We start from the raw sequence: 21,468 nt of genomic DNA, 5'->3' as shown, positions 1-21,468 counted from the left end.
GACTTATTAGAAGCCCGACACCCCCTCCTTATGCCCCCCAGGGCTTATACCCCGCCGTGCCTTTTGTACGAGCAGACCAACTTGGAGCAGCATCGGCCATTGGAGCACCGGTGGGAACTGTTGCCACGGCCCCTGCTGACGGATCAGTACGGAGTGGGTTACTCCCCCTTCCCACTCTTCGACAAACTACCTCACCCTTGATATCTTTACAGCCGGATGCGGCTGTCCCCTCCTCGTCACACCCTGCATTTCTATCCCCTCCGATTCAGACTGCTATAGATCCCCGATATACGACTTGCCTAGACACCACGCCCAAGCGCCTCAGACCTGACTTGAGTGATCAACGCGTCTATACTAGGTCACTGCTGGGTGTGGAAGAAAGGAGAGCCATAGTAGTTCAGGCATCCCAGTGGATACGAAATGCCATTTACACCTTGGAAAACATTTGGAGCACCATGAAAGATTTTGAGCCCGTTGCACAGCAACTGGCTTTGGAGAACATGGCGATCCGACTAATTTCACTGTGGGAACAGTGTTTTGAAGAGGGACTCCCTCCTCAAAGAAAGCGTGATATAAGAGATCGAGCTCATAAATTCCAATTACAGGCTGATGAGGTATATCAGAATGTAGAAACGCTTGTACATTATCGTGAACGAATGCACCGAAAGTGTGCTGATTGGGGAGCACAGCACCCCATGAGAGAGGTGCACCCCCTCTTTTATCCCGAAGTACCTGAATTAAGGGATGCTAATAACGTAGTAACTAGGGCTCGTGTGGATGCCAGGCTTCAGGAACAATGGGTTTATACCCCTTGGAAACGAAGCGAGGTCCTCACTTTAAAAGCTCAGCTCCCCGACCCCCATAAAAATCCCACTGCTTATATAAGGAATTAACTGAAGCTGCTAATTCTGCTATTATGACGATACCCGACATTGAGCTATTTTTTGGTCTTTTGATCCCGGTAGACATTTGGAGACAGATACATGACACGGACCATGGTCCCGAATTAGGAGGGACGTGGGAACAACTAAAAGCCTGGGACAAGGAGCGAAAGCCTGGAGAGAAACCTAGAGACAAAGTATTGGCAGTCCCAGATAAAATTATTACTTACATGCAGACTCTCCTCCCTCCTAGAAAAGTTGACTGGGACAATTTAACAGCCTGTAAGCAGAAGAAAGATGAAAGTGTGTCGGATTTCTTTACCAGATTTGAGAAGGTTTTTATAGATTTTAGTGGGCAGGATCTATCCACGGAAGGTGGGATACGGTTGTTTGTAAATAGGTTTGTTACAAATTTGCTCCCCGAAGTTATGTCCCGTCTCCAGGCAGCCGACGTACATGGACTACGGCTGCCCCGTCAGTAATTCTCAGTATGGCCCAATATTATGAGCATCGAGAAAATGAAAGCAAAGATAAGTCAGAAAAGAAGACTAAGGACTTAAAGACTAGAGTTCTGTTGCAGCAGGTTAGTAGAGGGCAGAATACAGGACGGGGAGTACGTGGTTCATTCCAGAGGGGTGCAATGACGGGCAGAGGTAGAGGAGGTCCCCCGAATATTGGGATAAATCAATGCTCATATTGCAAACAGGAAGGGCACTGGAGGGCGGATTGCCCTCTGTTGCTAACAAGAAATGGTCCTAACAGAGGACGAGGAAGGGGCCGAGGGAATATTGACCGAAATAGCATGCGACGAGAGGAAATGCAACATGAGGGTTCTCGGAAAAATTATTTCGATGCCCCCCAAAACAGACAGTACTACAACGAGACCTATAGGGATGAAGGGTATGACGGACTGGATTATGCATGAGACAGCCAAGGACAGAGCGGGGCCGCTTTTCAGTACCAATTTGCCACGGAGGGACCTTATGTACAAGGGGAACTGTTGGGAACATCGGGAAAATTCCTAGTGGATACTGGGGCAATGAATAGCTCAGTTGCCCATGCGCTGGTCCCAGGGGCTGCTCTGTCTGGCCAAAATAACGTTTCAGTGGGATTCTCTGGAATACCGGTGGTAAGCCCCGTTTCTAAGCCTCTGCCTTTTACTATAGGCCCCATTTCTATGCATTCGCCTTTTCTTTTAACTTCAAATTGTGGAGAGAATCTTTTGTTCCTCGATATTTTGAAGAAGTTAAATGCAAGGATTTATTGTTCCTCTGATGGTGTCTACTTGACCATGCAAAAGCCATCCTTGCAAATGGCTCAATTATTTGTGAAAAATGAGAACCTTCCCCCTGAGTTTTGTACAATTCCTCGGACACTGTGGGCTACGGGAGACACTGATGTTGGTCTGTTAAGAATAGCCCCTGTGTCAATAACCTTGAAACCTAATGCCCAGCTGCCCCGCATTCCTCAGTATAAAATTTCACCAGAAGGTGAACAGGCCTTGTTGCTCATTATCCGTGACCTCATTCAGAGATGAGTAGTAGAGGAAACAGCTGCTAATGTTTGTAACAGCCCGATTTTACCGATTTTGAAGAAAATACCAATCGATGGTGCCCCGGATTATAAAAACACCTATCGTTTTGTGATTGACCTTCGAGAGGTTAACAAGATTGTGGTCCCACAATATCCAGTGGTACCGGACATTACTGCGATTCTGACCATGATTCCCCCCACGGCTCGATATTTTTCAGTTATTGACTTAAAAAATGCTTTTTTAGCATCCCTATTCACCCTGATAGCAGACATATCTTCGGATTCTCATTACCTGTCCGAAGCTTTAGATTTACGCGTGCACCTCAGGGCTATACAGAGAGTCCTAGCATTTACAGCCAAGCCTTGAAAGCTGTTCTTGATGAATTAATTTTACCAGCAGGGAATACGATCATCCAGTATGTGGATGACATTTTGGTGGCCTCCGATACGGAGGAAGGTTGTAAAGAAGCCACGGTTAAATTGTTAAAACATTTGGCTGAAAAGGGTAATAAAGTGTCCCTTTCTATATTTCAATATTGTCGACAGGAAGTGACCTACCTCTGCCACTTACTGTCGAAAGCGGGGAGACGATTGACTCCTGAACGGAGATCTGTGATAACTAACATGTCTGTACCTCGTACTCAACGTGATGTTCGTGCTTTTCTTGGCATAACCTCTTACTGTCGCCAGTGGATTCCTAACTATTCACTCCACTCTAAACCCTTGTTGTATTGAACAACCAAAGATATGCATGAACCCTTACCCTGGACGGATGAATGTCAAGAAGCCTTTGATTCTTTAAAGTCTGCTCTTTGTTCTGCACCTGTCTTGGGTACTCCAGATTACCGAAAGCCTTTTTCACTTTATGTGCACGAGGTGGACGGTTGTTCGCTTTCAGTGTTAACACAGGGTTTTGGCGGAAAGCAAAGACCCTGCGCCTTCTTTTCATCAGTATTGGATATAGTTGCACGAGCCCTCCCGAGTTGCCTGAGGGCCACTGCAGCAGTAGCGGTGGCCATCCGACAATCGGAGGGAATAGTCCTGAATACGGACCTCACAGTCATGGTACCGCATGCTGTGGATATCCTTTTGAATCGAACTAAGACCCAGCACCATACGAGTGCTCGATTGACAGGGTATGAGTTAACCTTGTTTGCACCCCATATTACAATTAAAAGATGTGCTACACTGAACCCAGCCACATTATTGCCTCTCCCTTCAAATGACGGAAAGGACGACGTCCATGATTGTATATTTAGAACTGAAGAAGAAACGAAGGGGCGTGTAGACCTCACTCACACCCCTTTACTAGAACCCCAGGGGGAGTTGTATGTAGATGGCTCTTGTTTTAAGTTCCCGGATGGCACTGCGACAGCTGCGTATGCTGTTACGACATTGAAAACTGTGGTAGAAACTGCAAGGATTTCCCATCACTCAGCCCAGGCAGCTGAACTGATAGCTTTGTTAAGAGCATGTGAATTGAGTAAAGGGCTGAGGGTGAACATTTTTACGGACAGCCAATACGCCTTTGGCGTGGCCCATAGCTTTGGGAGGCTTTGGAGAGAGAGGGGTTTCTTTACCACACATGGTCAGAAAATTCAGCATGGCCCCTTAATTGACCGATTGTTATTTGCTCTAACGTTACCAGAGAAAGTGGCCATCATCAAGTGTAGTGCCCATAAAAAAGTCGTTGATTCCACTGGGAAGGGAAACGCTTTTGCTGATTCAGTAGCGAAAGAAACAGCCCTGACTAGAATAAACCCCATGTTCCCTAGCACATCGGCCCGGTGGGTGGCAGAGACATCCCTTTTTGACAATACCATTGAAAGTGTGAGAGAATTACAAAAAGAAGCAACAGTAGATGAAGTACAGAGATGGGAACAGGAAGTGGGGAAATTAGATAAGAATGAATGTTGGATAGATCGGTCTGAGAAACAGCGGTGGTTGCTACCTAATGCTTTCGTATATGCTGTAGTGACCATGGCCCATGGGCCGGCCCACATTGGAGCGAAAGGTATTTGTGCGGTGTTAGACCCGGTATGGACCAACCCAAACATTCCCAAAACCGCAGCACATATAGTAAAGTACTGCTCTGTGTGTTTATTTCATAATCCTGGGGCTAGAGAATCTGTTTCAAGTGGAAATTTTGCCTCACCGTCTTTGCCTTTTGAGGTAATACAAATTGATTACATTCAGATGGAAAGAGTGAATAATTTGAAGTATGTATTGGTGGTGGTATGTGCTTTCAGTAAATGGGTCGAAGCCTATCCCACCAAAGAAGCTACTGCAGTTGCAACTGCTAAAGCCCTGATTAAAGAGTACTTCCCCCGATATTGTTTACCCCGGGTCATCTGGTCGGACAACGGACCTCATTTTAATGCCCTCCTAGTAAAAAGTGTTTGTGATGGACTGCAAATAAAACAAAAGTTCCATGCCGCCAGACATCCCCAGTCAGCGGGTCTGGTCGAGAAATATAATGGCACTCTGAAATTGAAGATGGCTAAAATCTGTGCAAGTACTGGGCTAAAGTGGCCCGATGCCCTCCCATTTGCATTACTGTCCCTAAGGACAACCCCCTCACACTAGAACTGGATTGTCTCCATACGAGGTGATCTTTGGTTGCCCCGCCAATGTGTGGGGAGTCCCCAGACCCCAATCCTTTAGGGATATTGATTATCCTTTGATGACAGACTACCTGTATGCTTTGACTAAAGATTTGCGTTCCATTCATCAACAGGTATCGAACACATTGCAGCCACTACCGGAGGGTCCTGGACATCGACTGGAGCCTGGCCAGTGGGTGCTGGTGAAGAATTATCAACGGAAATCGCGTTTGGAACCGAGGTGGTCGGACCCTTACCAAATCCTCTTGGCAATGAGGACGGCGGTGAAAGTGCATGGAAGAAAGCACTGGATCCACGTCACTCATCTGAAACGCCTGCTGCTGCCTTTGCCATTTGATCTGAGGAATCGAGAAGGAATTCCGAGTCAGGAAGGAGAGCTGAATCAAAGCTTTGTGCCTTTTTCAGACGCCCGAGAAATAGGGCAATCGAGTGAGGTGTTGCCCACCGTGGAAAGTGCGACAGCTCGACCAGCAGAGGCTGTTGTTCCCAGGGCACCACAGGTTTCGAATGCATCAGATGTTCTTGCAACAGAATTGTTTTCTGACCAGGAACAACCTGGCCATTGTAAATACGACCTGCGGCCCCGAAAACAGTGTGGTACCCCAGCTTCCAATGGTAGGAGCTAGACAGAGACTTGAGTTGAGGAACATCGGATAAGAATTACTAGGGTACTGAGCGAGACACTGGACTGAACTTGTTGAGAGCTTGGAACATTGTGTTAAATAAGCTCTGTTCAGAAAGAAAGACTGAGTTAAGGGCCGCGGTTGTACTACTGGGATACAAAAGTTGGTTCTTTTGATGAACGATAGGAGTCTACCTGTGAGACTCTAACGGACACAGGGAGAAGATCCCTTAGTGGGAATAAGAACCCTCTGGTGGTGTGCGTGCTTTGTGGATACAAAGATTAGATTTGGACTTATAGAGAGGGACCGAGTTAGATTTTGGACTTATAGAGAGCACGTTTCCTTTTGCCCGATTTGTGATGGAGGATGAACGACCACTTGCCCCTCAACGATATATTGATACTTTGCAATCATTTTCAGGATGGCCCACCAGAGTGAAGGTGGCATTCGTTGCTTTTATTGTTATAATCACAGTAATTTTAATGTGTGTATTTGTGTATTTAGAATTTCAACACCCTGTACATACTTTGTTAGGAACTACCCCTCCTCCAGAGGAACACCTCTTTTATTCCTTACCTCCACATAAGGCCAGACACAGAGAAACCTATTCGAAGAATGTTTTTATTGAAATGCTACATCAGACCCATAGTACAACGAATAAGACGAATTGTTGGGTCTGTGGGTTACTCCCGTCAGTAATGCATCAGCACGAATTGTTTATTTCTCTACCCTTGTCAGGTTTTAAAGTCTTTATTTCGATTAAAAAAAAATCATAAAAGACAAATATTGACAGGCGTTACTTAATTATAAATACATAATCTTTAGGTTCTTAAAAACTAGTATTAAATAACATGAAAGACAATCCTGAGGGAAAATTACTGAAATGACAACACAAAAGAGAAAAAAAGAGAAAGCTTGCAAATAAGTTCCAAACATCGTTTTGTAACATAAACAAAGAAGGACAATCCGATTTTGTGGTGCTAAGTGGGACATAGGGGAGCATTTACATGATCAGTAGGCTCAACAAAAATCTGATCAGAAAAAAAGTAAATCACAGCAATCACAATGGATATGCTAGGGTCTCGACCTTATTATCCAGGCCCACCCCAGGTATTTAGCCAGGCACACTGAAATGACCTCTGAGGTATTGGTTATCAATACACTAATGGCCTCATCAGATTTTCTTATGGGCAAGCGCTGGAACAGTGGTTTTAGCCATTTGGCTCTAGGTGCCACATATCTAGGGCATGCAAACAGAAAATGACCTACTGTTTCCTTGTGGCCGGGGCACCATCTACAATGATCCGTAGTACTCGTTGACCAACTTTTCGTAAATGTATTCAATGGCAGAGCACCCACCCGGAACTGATGGTAGAGTTTCCTGTCCAATGTTTTGGAGATTGTATCCCAATATTGTTCACGGGATGGGTCCAGCTTGAAGGACAGGAACCTACCCGTGAGATTGGTGGAGCTTGAAGCGTTGACTCTAGTCCGACGAGTCGTGGCCCAGTACAGTTCTTTAAAAGCTGGTTTAGATGGAAAGGTGCTGGTAGCGGGAGATGTCCAAAGCTGCTCTAGCCCCATGTCCATCAAAGTAGATTTTACCATTTTGAACCATAGGATTTTTCCTGAGCCCCCAAGTGACCTAACTTCGGCTGCCTCCTTAGCAAATGAGGTAAGTTCAGGGGTTGTCCACAAACGCCTCCAGAAAGCAACCAATCTAAATCTGGCCATCTCGTTGATCGGAGGACAACCCATGTCCAGACAGAGAGGGATAGAGGGGGATGACGGTGGCAGGCCCACCAGGTTACGCAAAAATTTGCATTGTATTTTAAACAAACCTGTGAGGTCCATGTAACCCCACAGATCTGCACCATATAAAATTGCTGGATTGATTTTGGCATCATAGATCTTAAGCGCCGGGGAAACCCGCTTGGTAATGGATCTTTTTTGTTCGCTAAGTAGACAGCCGGTGAGACGGGCAAGCTTTAAATGTTGTGCACCGACTTGGGCTTTCCATCTCAAGCGGCTGTCCAAGGTGACCCCCAAGTATATCATGTTCTCCACTTGATCCAGTTTAACACCACCCATGCTGACTGTGCACCGGACAGGATGGTTCTTTGTTAGAACCATGAACTTGGTTTTCCCGACATTCACCTTGAGGTCGTTGATGGCACAGAACTCCTCAAAGCGGTCCAGCGCCCGCTGTAGACCGCAACGTGTTCGGGAGAGGAGAAGGGTGTCATCCGCGAAGATCAGCATCGGGAATCGCTGTCCTGCAAGCATCGGGGCGTCCGTCGGAGTGTCCTTAAAGAATTTGACCACTTGGTCAATAAACAATAAAAAAAGGGTTGGTGCAAGGACACACCCCTGGCGGACACCTCGGGTTACTGGAAAGTGTTCCGTCACTTGACCCTGGCCTCCCCATCTCACCCTTGCAAAATTGTCCTCATGCAGTTTGATTATTAGGACAAGTAACTCCTCAGGCATTCCCAGACTCCTCAGGACTCCCCACAGTTTGTCCCTCGGGACTAGATGGAACGCGGACTTCAGATCGATGAACGCTGCGTAGATGGTACCGCCGCCAAGCTGAACCACCTTCCAGTAGATCAGACAAAATCTGAACACCTGGTCGATGGTGCTCGTTCCCGATCTGAAGCCCGCCTGCATTGGAGTGGAGAAGTGTGGCTCAGGGGTTAGAGGCAGCAGACCCGGAAGCTGAGATCGGTCCTGGACCAGGGTTCAATTCCCCGCCTCGGCGGGTCTTGGGCTCAAAAATTCCACGGACTCGATAATTCTCGTTCTGGTGCCTACTCGACTCACGGGTTCACATTCTGCGACTCTGGGCAATAGCTTGCTTAATCTCCACTACGGCCCCTCGCGGCGGGATGCCTGGCTTTCACCTTGTGGATACCCTGCTGGGGTTATCTCACAGCAGAATACCAGGACGGGTTCCCAAGGCAAGCGCCTTGATGCCTTCGGGTGATACGTGCGCTATATAAATCGCAATACATTTACATTTACATTTACATTGGAGATAGTATGTCCTCTAGTTCGATCCATCCTTGGACCCTACCCAGGATCATACGTGCAATGAGTTTTTGGATTGAGTCGATGAGACTGATCGGGCGGTAGTTACCAGGATTGGACCTACTGCCCTTTTTGTAGATGGGTAATATCTCAGCCCCCTTCCAGGATTTGGGTATATTTGCACCAGCAGCTATGGAATTGGCCACCTCAGTGATGTAGGGCATCCACAGAGTGGGGTTGGTTTTAAACAGGTCTGCTGGTATAAGATCCATGCCCGGTGCTTTCCCTCGCATGGTAAGGCTTAAGGCCAGCTCGACCTCTTTTTCCGAGAAGATAATAATCTCGGTTTGCATGGGTGGGAGTGGTACCATCGCCAAGGGGCTTGGGGGGTTGGGATTCTCGGCACAGAACTGGGTCGAATAAAATGTTACCCATTCCGCAGGGGACACGTGGTTAGCAGGGATGCGTGCATCCGGATCCTTCCCCCACTTGACTATTTCCCAGAATTTAATAGGGTTGTTTGATGTGGAAGCCTCCAAAAGATCCGACCAATGCTTGTCCTCCCACTCCCGTTTAGCTTCCCGCTGCGCTTTCCTATAGCTTGATCTAGCCTCCTTCACTAAACCCATGATCCGAGACTTGACTGCTCTGATGAGTTGGGTATGGTTGGGCTTCCCTACATTTACTATTATACCATTTCTTGGGGCAGATGGGTATATTAGGGTTACCCTGGAGGCGTGGTTGTGAGAGCAGGGATTTGAGGTCATCAAAGCAACGGTCATGGAGGTTTATGATGTTGTTAGCCGTTTCGGAATTGTCCCCCAACTGATCATGTGTCAACATCTCATTATAGGTGTTGCTAACCTTTGCGTTGACCTTATCCCTTAATGTGACATCCTCCACAATTTTGGACCATTTTAGTCTCTTCCTATCATTGGTTAAGAAGACGTCCCCAGTCTGTGTGGTGCCGGGATTCTCTGATCTCACAAGACCTGGTATCCTTATTTTTAGGGACAGGGGGTTGTGGTCACTTTCTGGGCGGGAAAGTACTGCCATATCCACCAGCAGAGGCCAGTCTCCTAGTTTTAACAGGATATAATCAATACGGCTTTTCCTTAACCCGTTATCGAATGTAAAATTCGCTTCCTGGTCTGATTTTGCACGGCCATTAACGGCCCGAAGACCCCTGCTGAGACAAAGAGCCGTCCAATACACCGCTGCCTCAGTAGTAACTACTGGTTTGATGGTCCCCTGAGTCAGGTAATGGCTCAAAGGTACAGTTTAGGTCTCCTGCTAGGAGGGTGGCATGGTCACTGTCTAGGCTAGCCAGAACGGTGTCCAATGTTTCCAACAGGGGGGGGGGGGGCGGCCTCCTGGCAATCTTCGGGCGTATATATTAATCAGGATCAGTTCCCGACAACCAGACTTACTCAATTTAATGATAAGGAGGTCAGGGTCTTGTACTATGAGTTCTGTGGAATAGTAACCCAGGGATTGTTTCACCCAAATCAGTAAGCCCCCTGAGGCTCTCCCTTTGGCACTTCTAATTGCAGGTTTAAAGAAGTTTATATATCCCTGCCTAAATGTTGGTTCAGTTGCCCAGGTTTCCTGGAGTAGGATAATATCGTATTTATCCATAAGCTCCAGCCAGTCGTCAGAATGGATGCGACTTTTAACCCCCGCAACATTCCAGGACACAAGAGTTAGTAGGTCTGGGGCGTGGACCACAGAGGGTACCACCGAATCCAGGACTGCTAGGGTGCCCTGACAAGTCTCAACGACCCACCCATTTTCGATGCACCCAGTGGTGCTCTGATTTTCTCCTGACTCCAAGGAGACTTCCACTTCCCTCAATGGTAATATAGGAATTCCTACTGTTGTTGGGGCCCCCATTTGCTCTTCCTCTGTGGTTACAAGCTGCGGGGTCTTATCGCACGGCCTAACTGCCAGAGACCCAGGGTTTACTATGGGTTCGGTTATGCAAGACCGAGATTGAAGTCAATCATTGGCCTCAAGATCGGATAATGGACCAAAATGATTGAAAAGAAGTGGGAAATGCGAGGGTTGTGGAGTCCTCATCGTGGGATAGTTCCTGATGGAAGGTTGGCCATGTCTGGATCCCGATAAGATAGTACTCTGCCTATGTGGATAAAAATATGATAGGCCCAGCGTCTGAACATCCCCCTGTCTGGCAAACCTTGCTTTTCTGCTGATCATATCCACCACCCAGGGGTCCTTAAACGAAATTAAGATACAGTCACCCTCCAGGTCTTTTATGCCATGGCCCACCCAGTCAACCCTTCTTACGTACAAAATTTCAGTTGGCAAAGAAGGGGGTAGCGGTCGATTTTTGTTTAGCCAAAAGGTCACCTTATTGCGCAGGTCGCCGAAAGTCTCCCTCTTTCCAGGTTGGAGGGGGGCTACACCAGTCAAAACTATTGTATATAATGCAGCCTCAATAGGGAGGTCGGCCCGTGGGGTGATGTGCCTAGATTGTTTTTCTACCAAAGGTTTGACGGTGTTATGGTGATGGTTAGCTAAAGGCCCTTGGGGAGGACGCCGGGAAGTATTTGAGCTTGGTTGAGCCAGGGAGGGTGGTTTGGTTGGGCGGGGTCTAGCAGGGTTTAGGCTGTCCGATTTATCCATGGGCTTCGTCTTATGCATGTGTTGGGACGAGACCTCAGATGCTTTGTTTGATGTAATCTTAGGATCGCCACCCCTTGTTGGTCTGTTTGTTGCTGCCCCTGGGATTTTATTGTTAAGAGAAGTGGGAATGTTTGTTTGCTTTGGGGCTAAGTTTATGGGTTTAACCCCCCCTTGGCTCGGGCCGGATTGAGATAATAGTAGGGCTGAGTTCGTATTTACTGCTGCCTCCAGGGTGTCTATTTTTAAAGTCATTAACCTGGTCCGCTCCAGAACAGGTAGTAAGAGATTTTTCATCAAGGCCTCAATTTTTACCAACAGCGATTCATCACTGTTTTGACAGGTAGGACATGGGTCGGAGGATCCTAAAGAGGTGAGGGAGGGACATAAAACATTGGGAAATGCACTGGGACGTTGTTTGTCACTAAGATGACCCATAGCTGGTAGTGTGGGATTGCCGATGGGATTACCGGTGGTGTCTTTTATTTTTAGTTTAGGCATTTTGCGTTCTCTCCCCCCCATATGGCTCATGTCGTGTTTTCTCTTCCTTGTTACCATATCAATGCCTACAGAATCTATGTGGGTCAGTCTAGTAGGAACAGACCTTGGAGAGTCAGGAAGTGAGTGGGGGCTATCTGAGGTGTATTCTGACTCAAAGCTAACCTGGGATGCAGTTTCCCTACTTGCCTCATGGTCATCCAGGTGATGTTCAACATTGACCGGTGTATGTACAAGAGGATCAACCCCCTCACTATCCATATGGACTAAGGCCTCAGTGGTATCTGAGTAGATACAGTTGTAAGCTGCATGTACTTGTGCCACGGGGCTGGGGATCGTAGCCAACCCACCCAATGAAGAGCGCTTTCCACTGATTAAGTCAAGGGAAAGACGTTTTTCTACCATAGCAATTTCTTTTTCAAGTATTCCTGTGGCACGGGTAATAAAAGCATCCAATGGCCCCGATACCACACCTTTGGGTGTTTGGACTTGGACTATACGTGTTTTACCTGAGCGTAAGGACATGATTTCTAATTGGCACCAACAGTGGAAGTGGCTACTAGACACACTATTTACACAAAATGTTTATGATAACATATAAAACCTCGCAGTCAATAAAAATGTTTCTTAAGTCCAGGCACTCGGGGATTAAAAATAGGTTGATAGAGGTTGACTGTTTCGCCTACCTTGGGTGTGTCACAAAACCAAAATAGGGGTTATGGGCCGGGGCCGTCCTCTGCCGTCCTCGAACGGCCTCAAACGGCCCGCTCTTAGCCCGGTCTTCGCCCGCTTCTTCGTCCGCGCGCATCCCGCGTTCGCGTTCAGGGCGGAGTTAAAATAGAGGAGGGGAGGTCAGGGGGAGGAGGGGGCGGGAAGAGGAACCAGGTGCGCGCGGTGGACGGCGCAAGCACTTCTGGTCCTCGCAGTCCCGCTCCCTAAGCAGATGGCCTTAGTAGCATTCCCCCGGCGATGGTGACCGAGCTGATGTGCTCCCAGGTCACGGAGAAGGATTCTCTATTGGCTCCGCTTCACAAAATGCCCCAGATACGGCCACAAACAAAGTCCACGCTCTTTCAGTTCACGAGCGGCACCCGCGCCAGCGGGGGCCGCGAGAAGTTTTCAAGCCTGCTGGGAGGTCAGGGGGAGGAGGGGGCGGGAAGAGGAACCAGGTGCGCGCGGGGGACGGCGCAAGCACTTCTGGTCCTCGCAGTCCCGCTCCCTAAGCAGATGGCCTTAGTAGCACTCCCCCGGCGATGGTGACCGAGCTGATGTGCTCCCAGGTCACGGAGAAGGATTCTCTATTGGCTCCGCTTCACAAAATGCCCCAGATACGGCCACAAACAAAGTCCACGCTCTTTCAGTTCACGAGTGGCACCCGCGCCAGCGGGGCCGCGAGAAGTTTTCAAGCCTGCTGGGAGGTCAGGGGGAGGAGGGGGCGGGAAGAGGAACCAGGTGCGCGCGGTGGACGGCGCAAGCACTTCTGGTCCTCGCAGTCCCGCTCCCTAAGCAGATGGCCTTAGTAGCACTCCCCCGGCGATGGTGACCGAGCTGATGTGCTCCCAGGTCATGGAGAAGAATTCTCTATTGGCTCCGCTTCACAAAATACCCCAGATACGGCCACAAGCAAAGTCCACGCTCTTTCAGTTCACGAGCGGCTCCCGCGCCAGCGGGGGCCGCGAGAAGTTTTCAAGCCTGCTGGGAGGTCAGGGGGAGGAGGGGGCGGGAAGAGGAACCAGGTGCGCGCGGTGGACAGCGCAAGCACTTCTGGTCCTCGCAGTCCCGCTCCCTAAGCAGATGGCCTTAGTAGCACTCCCCCGGCGATGGTGACCGAGCTGATGTGCTCCCAGGTCACGGAGAAGGATTCTCTATTGGCTCCGCTTCACAAAATGCCCCAGATACGGCCACAAACAAAGTCCACGCTCTTTCAGTTCACGAGCGGCTCCCGCGCCAGCGTGGGCCGCGAGAAGTTTTCAAGCCTGCTGGGAGGTCAGGGGGAGGAGGGGGCGGGAAGAGCAACCAGGTGCGCGCGGTGGACGGCGCAAGCACTTCTGGTCCTCGCAGTCCCGCTCCCTAAGCAGATGGCCTTAGTAGCACTCCCCCGGCGATGGTGACCGAGCTGATGTGCTCCCAGGTCACGGAGAAGGATTCTCTATTGGCTCCGCTTCACAAAATGCCCCAGATACGGCCACAAACAAAGTCCACGCTCTTTCAGTTCACGAGCGGCGCCCGCGCCAGCGGGGGCCGCGAGAAGTTTTCAAGCCTGCTGGGAGGTCAGGGGGAGGAGGGGGCGGGAAGAGGAACCAGGTGCGCGCGGTGGACGGCGCAAGCACTTCTGGTCCTCGCAGTCCCGCTCCCTAAGCAGATGGCCTTAGTAGCACTCCCCCGGCGATGGTGACCGAGCTGATGTGCTCCCAGGTCACGGAGAAGAATTCTCTATTGGCTCCGCTTCACAAAATACCCCAGATACGGCCACAAACAAAGTCCACGCTCTTTCAGTTCACGAGCGGCTCCCGCGCCAGCGGGGGCCGCGAGAAGTTTTCAAGCCTGCTGGGAGGTCAGGGGGAGGAGGGGGCGGGAAGAGGAACCAGGTGCGCGCGGTGGACGGCGCAAGCACTTCTGGTCCTCGCAGTCCCGCTCCCTAAGCAGATGGCCTTAGTAGCACTCCCCCGGCGATGGTGACCGAGCTGATGTGCTCCCAGGTCACGGAGAAGGATTCTCTATTGGCTCCGCTTCACAAAATGCCCCAGATACGGCCACAAACAAAGTCCACGCTCTTTCAGTTCACGAGCGGCTCCCGCGCCAGCGGGGGCCGCGAGAAGTTTTCAAGCCTGCTGGGAGGTCAGGGGGAGGAGGGGGCGGGAAGAGGAACCAGGTGCGCGCGGTGGACGGCGCAAGCACTTCTGGTCCTCGCAGTCCCGCTCCCTAAGCAGATGGCCTTAGTAGCACTCCCCCGGCGATGGTGACCGAGCTGATGTGCTCCCAGGTCACGGAGAAGAATTCTCTATTGGCTCCGCTTCACAAAATACCCCAGATACGGCCACAAACAAAGTCCACGCTCTTTCAGTTCACGAGCGGCACCCGCGCCAGCGGGGGCCGTGAGAAGTTTTCAAGCCTGCTGGGAGGTCAGGGGGAGGAGGGGGCGGGAAGAGGAACCAGGTGCGCGCGGTGGACGGCGCAAGCACTTCTGGTCCTCGCAGTCCCGCTCCCTAAGCAGATGGCCTTAGTAGCACTCCCCCGGCGATGGTGACCGAGCTGATGTGCTCCCAGGTCACGGAGAAGGATTCTCTATTGGCTCCGCTTCACAAAATGCCCCAGATACGGCCACAAACAAAGTCCACGCTCTTTCAGTTCACGAGCGGCACCCTACCCTTGTCACACTTAGCTAGCTGTGAAGCCTGGTTCCAATTATTGTCATTGATGTATTCTCACTAAGTGGCCGAACCTAAGATATATACCGAAAAAGACTATGAGGCCAATTTGAAGTATATAGAACAGCACCAAGGATTTGATGCTGAAGGGAATGGAGGAGAGGTATCCTTAGACCCAAATGCTTGCATGAATGTATACACTGAATATAAAAATGCTACTTGGTTACAAGAGGAAATGCAGGATTTCGAACTTTTCAACTCCACTATGTATTTTCAGCACTTTAAAGAGCGAAATGTCACCACCGACAGAGCTATGCCAATTCCCATTATAAATGGTACTTCCCCCTTTTGTATACAGGGACGAGGTCATATTAAGGTAGGAAGCAGTAGATGTAAATACACTTACACCTTGCAGACATATAGTACTCCTCCCATGATTACTCCTCCCAACGTATATTTTGTGTGCGGTGAAAATGCATATACATGGCTTCCCCGGGGATGGGCAGGGCGGTGTTACCTCTCATTCCTATACCCCCCAGTTTATATTGCCCCATCTGATTATCATAAGACGCATCAATTAGTTAAAAGAGAGATAGAATCTAACCGGAGTATCAGGATAGTGGAAAATGTGGTTCAGGCCACCACTGGGATTCTAACCAATATTACTGTTGAGCTTCAGGCGACGAGGCTTGTTTCGCTTCAGAACCGGATGGTTCTTGACGTCATCCTCGCAGATAGAGGTGGAGCCTGCCGCCTGATCGGCAGCTCTTGTTGTGTTTTCATCCCAGATTCAGTCCCAACCATACATCTTGCAATTCAGAAGTTACACCGATTAGCCAGTGAAGCACATGTCGACAATGGTACTTGGTCCCTTAGTGGATAGTTCTGGGGTCTTCTAGCTACCTGGGGTTGGAAGATATTTATGATTCTTGCTGGAGCCTTTGGAGTCATATTTACTTGCTGTCTGTGTCTCCATTGTGGCCCGGCTTGCTGCTCTTTTTGTGCAGCTAGAATAACGTCTGCCTTGACTATCTCTCGTCAGGATAAAGTCGAGAAACAAATGATTCAGAAGGAAGTTTCAGATCTTATGCAGATCGATGAGGGAGTGTTTGTAGAATGAATCCAGTTATATTGGCTATAATAGGCCAAAAGGGCCGTCTGATGGGATATAAATATGATAAATGCATGATATTGGCCTAGTATATACAATATAACCTTATAACCGCACATTAGCATTACACTGTATTATTGTATTATTGTATTTGTGAATGATTTACTCTTGTACCGCTTAAACCTATTGATGTGACTAGGAGCCATGTAGTTTCGTTTCTCTGTCTCAAGTACTGTTTCCCTGAAATCACGTGATTAAGCTTTCTGCATGAAACCATGATGGCAGACTTAGCTGTCTGCCCCACTCGCTAGTTTGTAGCTCAGGGAAACCCAAGGTCACACCTGCCCTCCTTGTGGGATGCGCACATTCTAGCAGAGCCCATTCTTGTACTCCCCGAGCTACAGATAGAAAGGGAGGCACCTTACTGACCTGCCCCCGGAATAGCATAAGTTTAGCTACTGGCAATCAATTGTGCCTTATATGGGTCTTCCTGCTGGCTTACTGACAAGTTGTATCTTTCCTAGTAAGGTGACATTGTGGGTTGTGCGAAACGTATATATGCTTGGTATCAATTGTATGTAGTCAGTCTCCTCTGCGCACCTCCGAGGGTTGTGGAGACTGAGGCTCTCCTGTCAGGGTTCGTATTTGCTGAATAAACGATTGAACTTTCTCCATTGCCGACTGACTTATTATTCATGAATAGGGTAAATGGGCTATTGGTGAGTATGGTCCATTAGTGTAAATATTTTGATTCCTTCAGTGCTAATCCTATGCTTAATGGCTTTGATAGAAAAAACAGACATTTGAGGTAAGCTGACCTAGAGTGTCGCTGGTATTGTGTGTACTCAATTCAGGAGCTGCTTTCAACCTAAACTTGAGAACTACCCAGAGTTCTCTGCTTCTTTTTTGCATAATGTATGCGTCACTCTATGCCTGAAAGGGTATTGTTTTGACTTATACTGGGTGCTCCCTTGTGTCTGGACAAAGCTATACCTCTCTGAAGAGCTCAAAGTAGAGTGAAACACTGTGCTTTTACTCATTTCAGGTTGACTTGGTTGGTATTTACCAATTCAAAGCTGTAATATTGTGCCCAGAGTGGTAATTGGCTATTGTCATTTTACAGCTCGGCATGGACAGCACTGTGCTAGTCCTATGCTTAAAGACTTTGCTGTAGAAATGGCAAAATACTTTGTCCCTTTCTATCTCGGCGTGGATGGCACTGTGTTAATCCTATGCTTAAAGACTTTGATAGAAAAGCAGACATTTGAAGAGAGCAGATCTAGAGTGTTGCTGGTGTTGAAAGTGCTCTATGCTGGAGCTGCTTTCTACCTAAACTTGAGAACTACCCGGAGTTCTCTGCATTGTTTTTTCCATAATTTATGCATCACTCTATGCCTGAAAGGATATTGTTTTGATATATACATATATTTTAGTTCCCGCTAGAGGAAACCAAAATCTCTTGGTACTGTTAGAATCCCCAACATAGGGGGGTAAGGGACACAAATTTGGTATTGATATCTTTTATGTGTAAAAAAATGACGAAGGCCTAAACACATATTTACCAAATACTTTAAAAAAAGGAGGTCAGCGCTGTGGGTATGGAAGAAAGTCAAGTAGTTTATGATTTTTTTGTTGGAGAAATCAACTTGACAATGATTAATGCATGTAGTAATCATCACATGTGTCACAGTTTCACTGGTAAAACTACTGTCTCAGTACGATTACCCTTGGACACCATTCTTTGTAGGAAGACCTCTGCTCTATATGTCATTGCTACTGCACATTTTAGAATTGCATAGACATTTGGGGCTTTGTTTGGAATTTAGAGGGAACTGAAAATCCCCCAGTTCTGAAGGAACCTCTTAAATATGGAGTAGAAAACACTGGACAAATCTCCTGCATGATAATTGTTAGAAATGGCATTCCTGGATGGCTGAGGTATGCTCCCAGGCCAAGCAGGTACCACCACACTAGTCAGGGAAAGCTAGATACACACTAAAATAGAACCTGTGCTCACCCTCTGGTAGCTTGGCACAGAGCAGTCAGGGGTATCTAAAGACACTCTGTAACAAAATGAATACGCTAAAAAAATACTCACCACAGGTTTAGAAAAAAAGAGGATATTTATCTGAGAAAAATATGACCAAACGACAAAAATCCAATCAATAGAAGTTGAGATATGAATTAATAAAGAAGATATGTAAAATGAGTGCTTCAGGGTTACTAGCGGTCAAAAGGTTACTTGAGGTCGCCAAGGACCAGTGCAAATCCAAAGTTCCGACCGACCACGATCGATGGCAGTCCGGCACAAGACCCAGATGGGCCCCACTGAAGAAATACCTTGGATGGAGCTTTTGTCGAAGTAGAATTCTATTGCGTAGTTGTCGAGACATGCAAAGGGGGTCCTGCGTCATAGTCAGGGCTCCATTAAAGTGAAGGCAATGTGTCGTCGTCGAGCCACGCAGAGCATCCTTGTCAAGCCGTGCAGGCTGTGGAACCAGTGTGGTCGGGTAGCCTCTGCGTCAGTGTTGAAGGGCGATGCTGCGGAATTTCTCACACAATCAATGCAAATGAGTTGTTTTTTTAGGAAAGCAGCTACAGAACCCACTTCTGAGGCCCAGAACCTGAAGGGTCACGTCAGGCAAGGGTAGAAGCCACAGAAGGTAGAGTCTAGCAGCACCAGCAGAATTGTTGGAAGTCTTTTGTGTCCTTGAACTTTCAAAAAACAGAAGGCAAGCGAGCAAGCCCTTGGAGATCACTTAGAGAGAAGGCAGAGTCCTTCCAGCAGAGTCAGGGAGCAGCAGGCAGCAGGGCAACAAGCAGAAAATCAGTCCTTCAAGAAAAGCAGTCCAGTTGAGTCCTTTAAGCAGCACAGGAGTTCTCTGACAGAAGTTCAGTTCAAGTTCCAGAATTTCGGACGTGAGAAATCTAGTACTTATACTCAAAAGTGCCATTGATGTACGGGGTGACTTCAAAAGTTCTCTCTGAGGTGCACAAGTATCCCTTTAAAACCCATTCCTGTCTACCATGTAAACCCTGGAAGATTAATCAGCTCTTGTGTGTGGACAGGACACTACCTATTGAAGTGTAAGTGTCAGCCCCTCCCATTACTCCCTGCCCAGGAAGACCCATCAGAATGCAGGTGAGTGCTCAGAATTCAAATAAGTGTTGTTCTTTGTTTGTGGCTGGCTAAAGGGAATGCACAAATCTAAAGCGTAGATTCAAAAGAATTGTCTTTTACGATAATTTTAAGAAGGGATACAAGCAATACAGGTAAAAACTGATCCCATATGCTCGGATATCAACATGCACAAAGAGACATTGCTTCTCTATGATAAAAGTTTCAGACAGTCAGAAAACAATAAGGGATAATATTAAAGCAATTATCTTGCACCTCCAGTCAGTCAGATCCCTCCCGTGCAAAACACGTTATTGGATTTAGAGAACAGAAATTGGCAATGCAATTTGTGTATATTTAATGTCCCAGAAAATATTGAAGGCCAAAATTGTCGGCTATATTTAGACTCTATGCTGCCAAAAATTCTCAACATTAAATAAAGGCTGGGCGCAGCTTGCGGAGTTTCACTCCGTGGAATTCCACGGAGTCACTGGAAAACTCAGTGGTTTTCTGTGGTGTTCTATAGGTGGAGTATTGCTCGGCCACCCCTTAATAAGCAATACTGCAGATGTCATTCGGGCCCTAAGGAAACCACAGCAGTCACGCTTTTGCCCTTCTCTTGAAAAGCTTTCTTAGGGGGATTTTCTATTCAGCTTTAAAACGCAGAGAGTTGGTGCTGAATGCCTACATATCAGCTTGGAGTTCGCGCCACACAAGAAAGTTCATTAAGATTTAACACACAGTAATGCACAAGACATAAGACACATGAGTGCGTGCAAGAAGAAATACAGTACGGCAAATTAGTAGACAGTTTGCAGCCATGCTACTTCTCTGGCGTTCTACTTCTGACAGGGCTAGAATGTTTTTTAATTAATTAGGGCATGCAAAAGTTACAAGTAGAGTCAGAAAAAAGGCCATAGATGTGATTTAGCAAAATTTCACTACAAAAAGCCTTAAACGTGGTTACTAGTCTGGCAGCATCGGTATAGTTTATCACCTGACATTTTAGTCTTAATTGCGTTATAGTACTACAAGCACCAGAATGTAAAACAAATAAGGTGAACTATTCAGAAAGAGACTCTTCATTTTCAAGTTCAGAATCACAAATAACCAGCAGCATTCAAGAAAGCCTGACACTAAGGGGAAACGTTGCCACTGACCTTTGCCATCCCTAGCTAGGCATTGTAGCTGCAAATAGCCACCCTCCCACTAATGTACTTAAACAATAACCTTATGATTTTACCTGGCTGTGTACATTTTCTTTCCCGGTCTCTCTGCAAAGTAAGTCTTCTTTCTTAGCACTATGTTGTTATAGACTCTAACAGTGAGACATGCATCCGTGTATAGAAGGAACTGGATTGCTGAGCCCAGGAGCCAGCCCCAGCCCCAGCACTCAGCTGCTCCCATAGGAAACGTGTGTATTTCCCTGTAAACACCACTCAGGAGGAGGTGAACGATGCACAAATAAATCTTGCACGTCGGACTGTGATCTTCAGACAGAGGCACTTGCTCTTTCTAGTCCAGCTAGGGAAGACGAGGAACCTGTCGTGCAGAAGACGGGGCTGGTAATTGGCTCTGCCCGTACCATTCACAGTAGCAGCATGCTTTCAGCACAGGGGCCACTCTTCTTTGTAGGGTTTATCCTTGGCGTGTTCTCGAGTTTAACGTGTACATAAACTCCACAAAGTGCTTGTGTTCTCTCTGAGACTGGGACAGCTCTCTGCTGAGTTAGAGGTGCCGGGAGAAGACCTCAGTCCAAGAAGGAAACAATGGGATGTGGCAGACACTCAGTGGCCAGGCGGCCACAGTGGCTGTGCAGCCAGTTGTACTATCAGTAACACCTGGTGTGACAGGCAAAGGAGTAAAGTCCAGATGAATCATCGTAATCTCTTACTAGCAGGCGGAGCAGCAGTTTGCTCCAGTTAGTCACACAAATCCCCATGACACAATGACCGTCTCCTGTTGCCCATTGGCCAATGGATGCGGGAAGGAGTGTTGAGTCCTGTGGGAAGGGCCATAGCAGCCAGGGGGCAGCACAC

At 47.9% G+C, this 21,468-nt stretch overlaps 1 long non-coding RNA gene across 1 annotated transcript in view; it reads right to left on the bottom strand.

The window, feature by feature from the left end:
* The window catches only part of LOC144824932 (uncharacterized), a 66,842-nt gene extending 45,580 nt beyond the window's left edge, over nt 1-21,262 (bottom strand). The window contains exon 1 of the long non-coding RNA XR_013609187.1: nt 20,673-21,262. This is a non-coding gene — a long non-coding RNA (uncharacterized LOC144824932). The remainder of the gene's footprint in view (nt 1-20,672) is intronic.
* Between the last annotated feature and the right edge of the window lie 206 nt (nt 21,263-21,468).

This window comes from Lissotriton helveticus, chromosome 3_1 (assembly GCF_964261635.1).
Source record: "Lissotriton helveticus chromosome 3_1, aLisHel1.1, whole genome shotgun sequence".
Lineage (NCBI taxonomy): Eukaryota > Metazoa > Chordata > Amphibia > Caudata > Salamandridae > Lissotriton > Lissotriton helveticus.
This window is presented reverse-complemented; position numbering and strand designations above follow the sequence as displayed.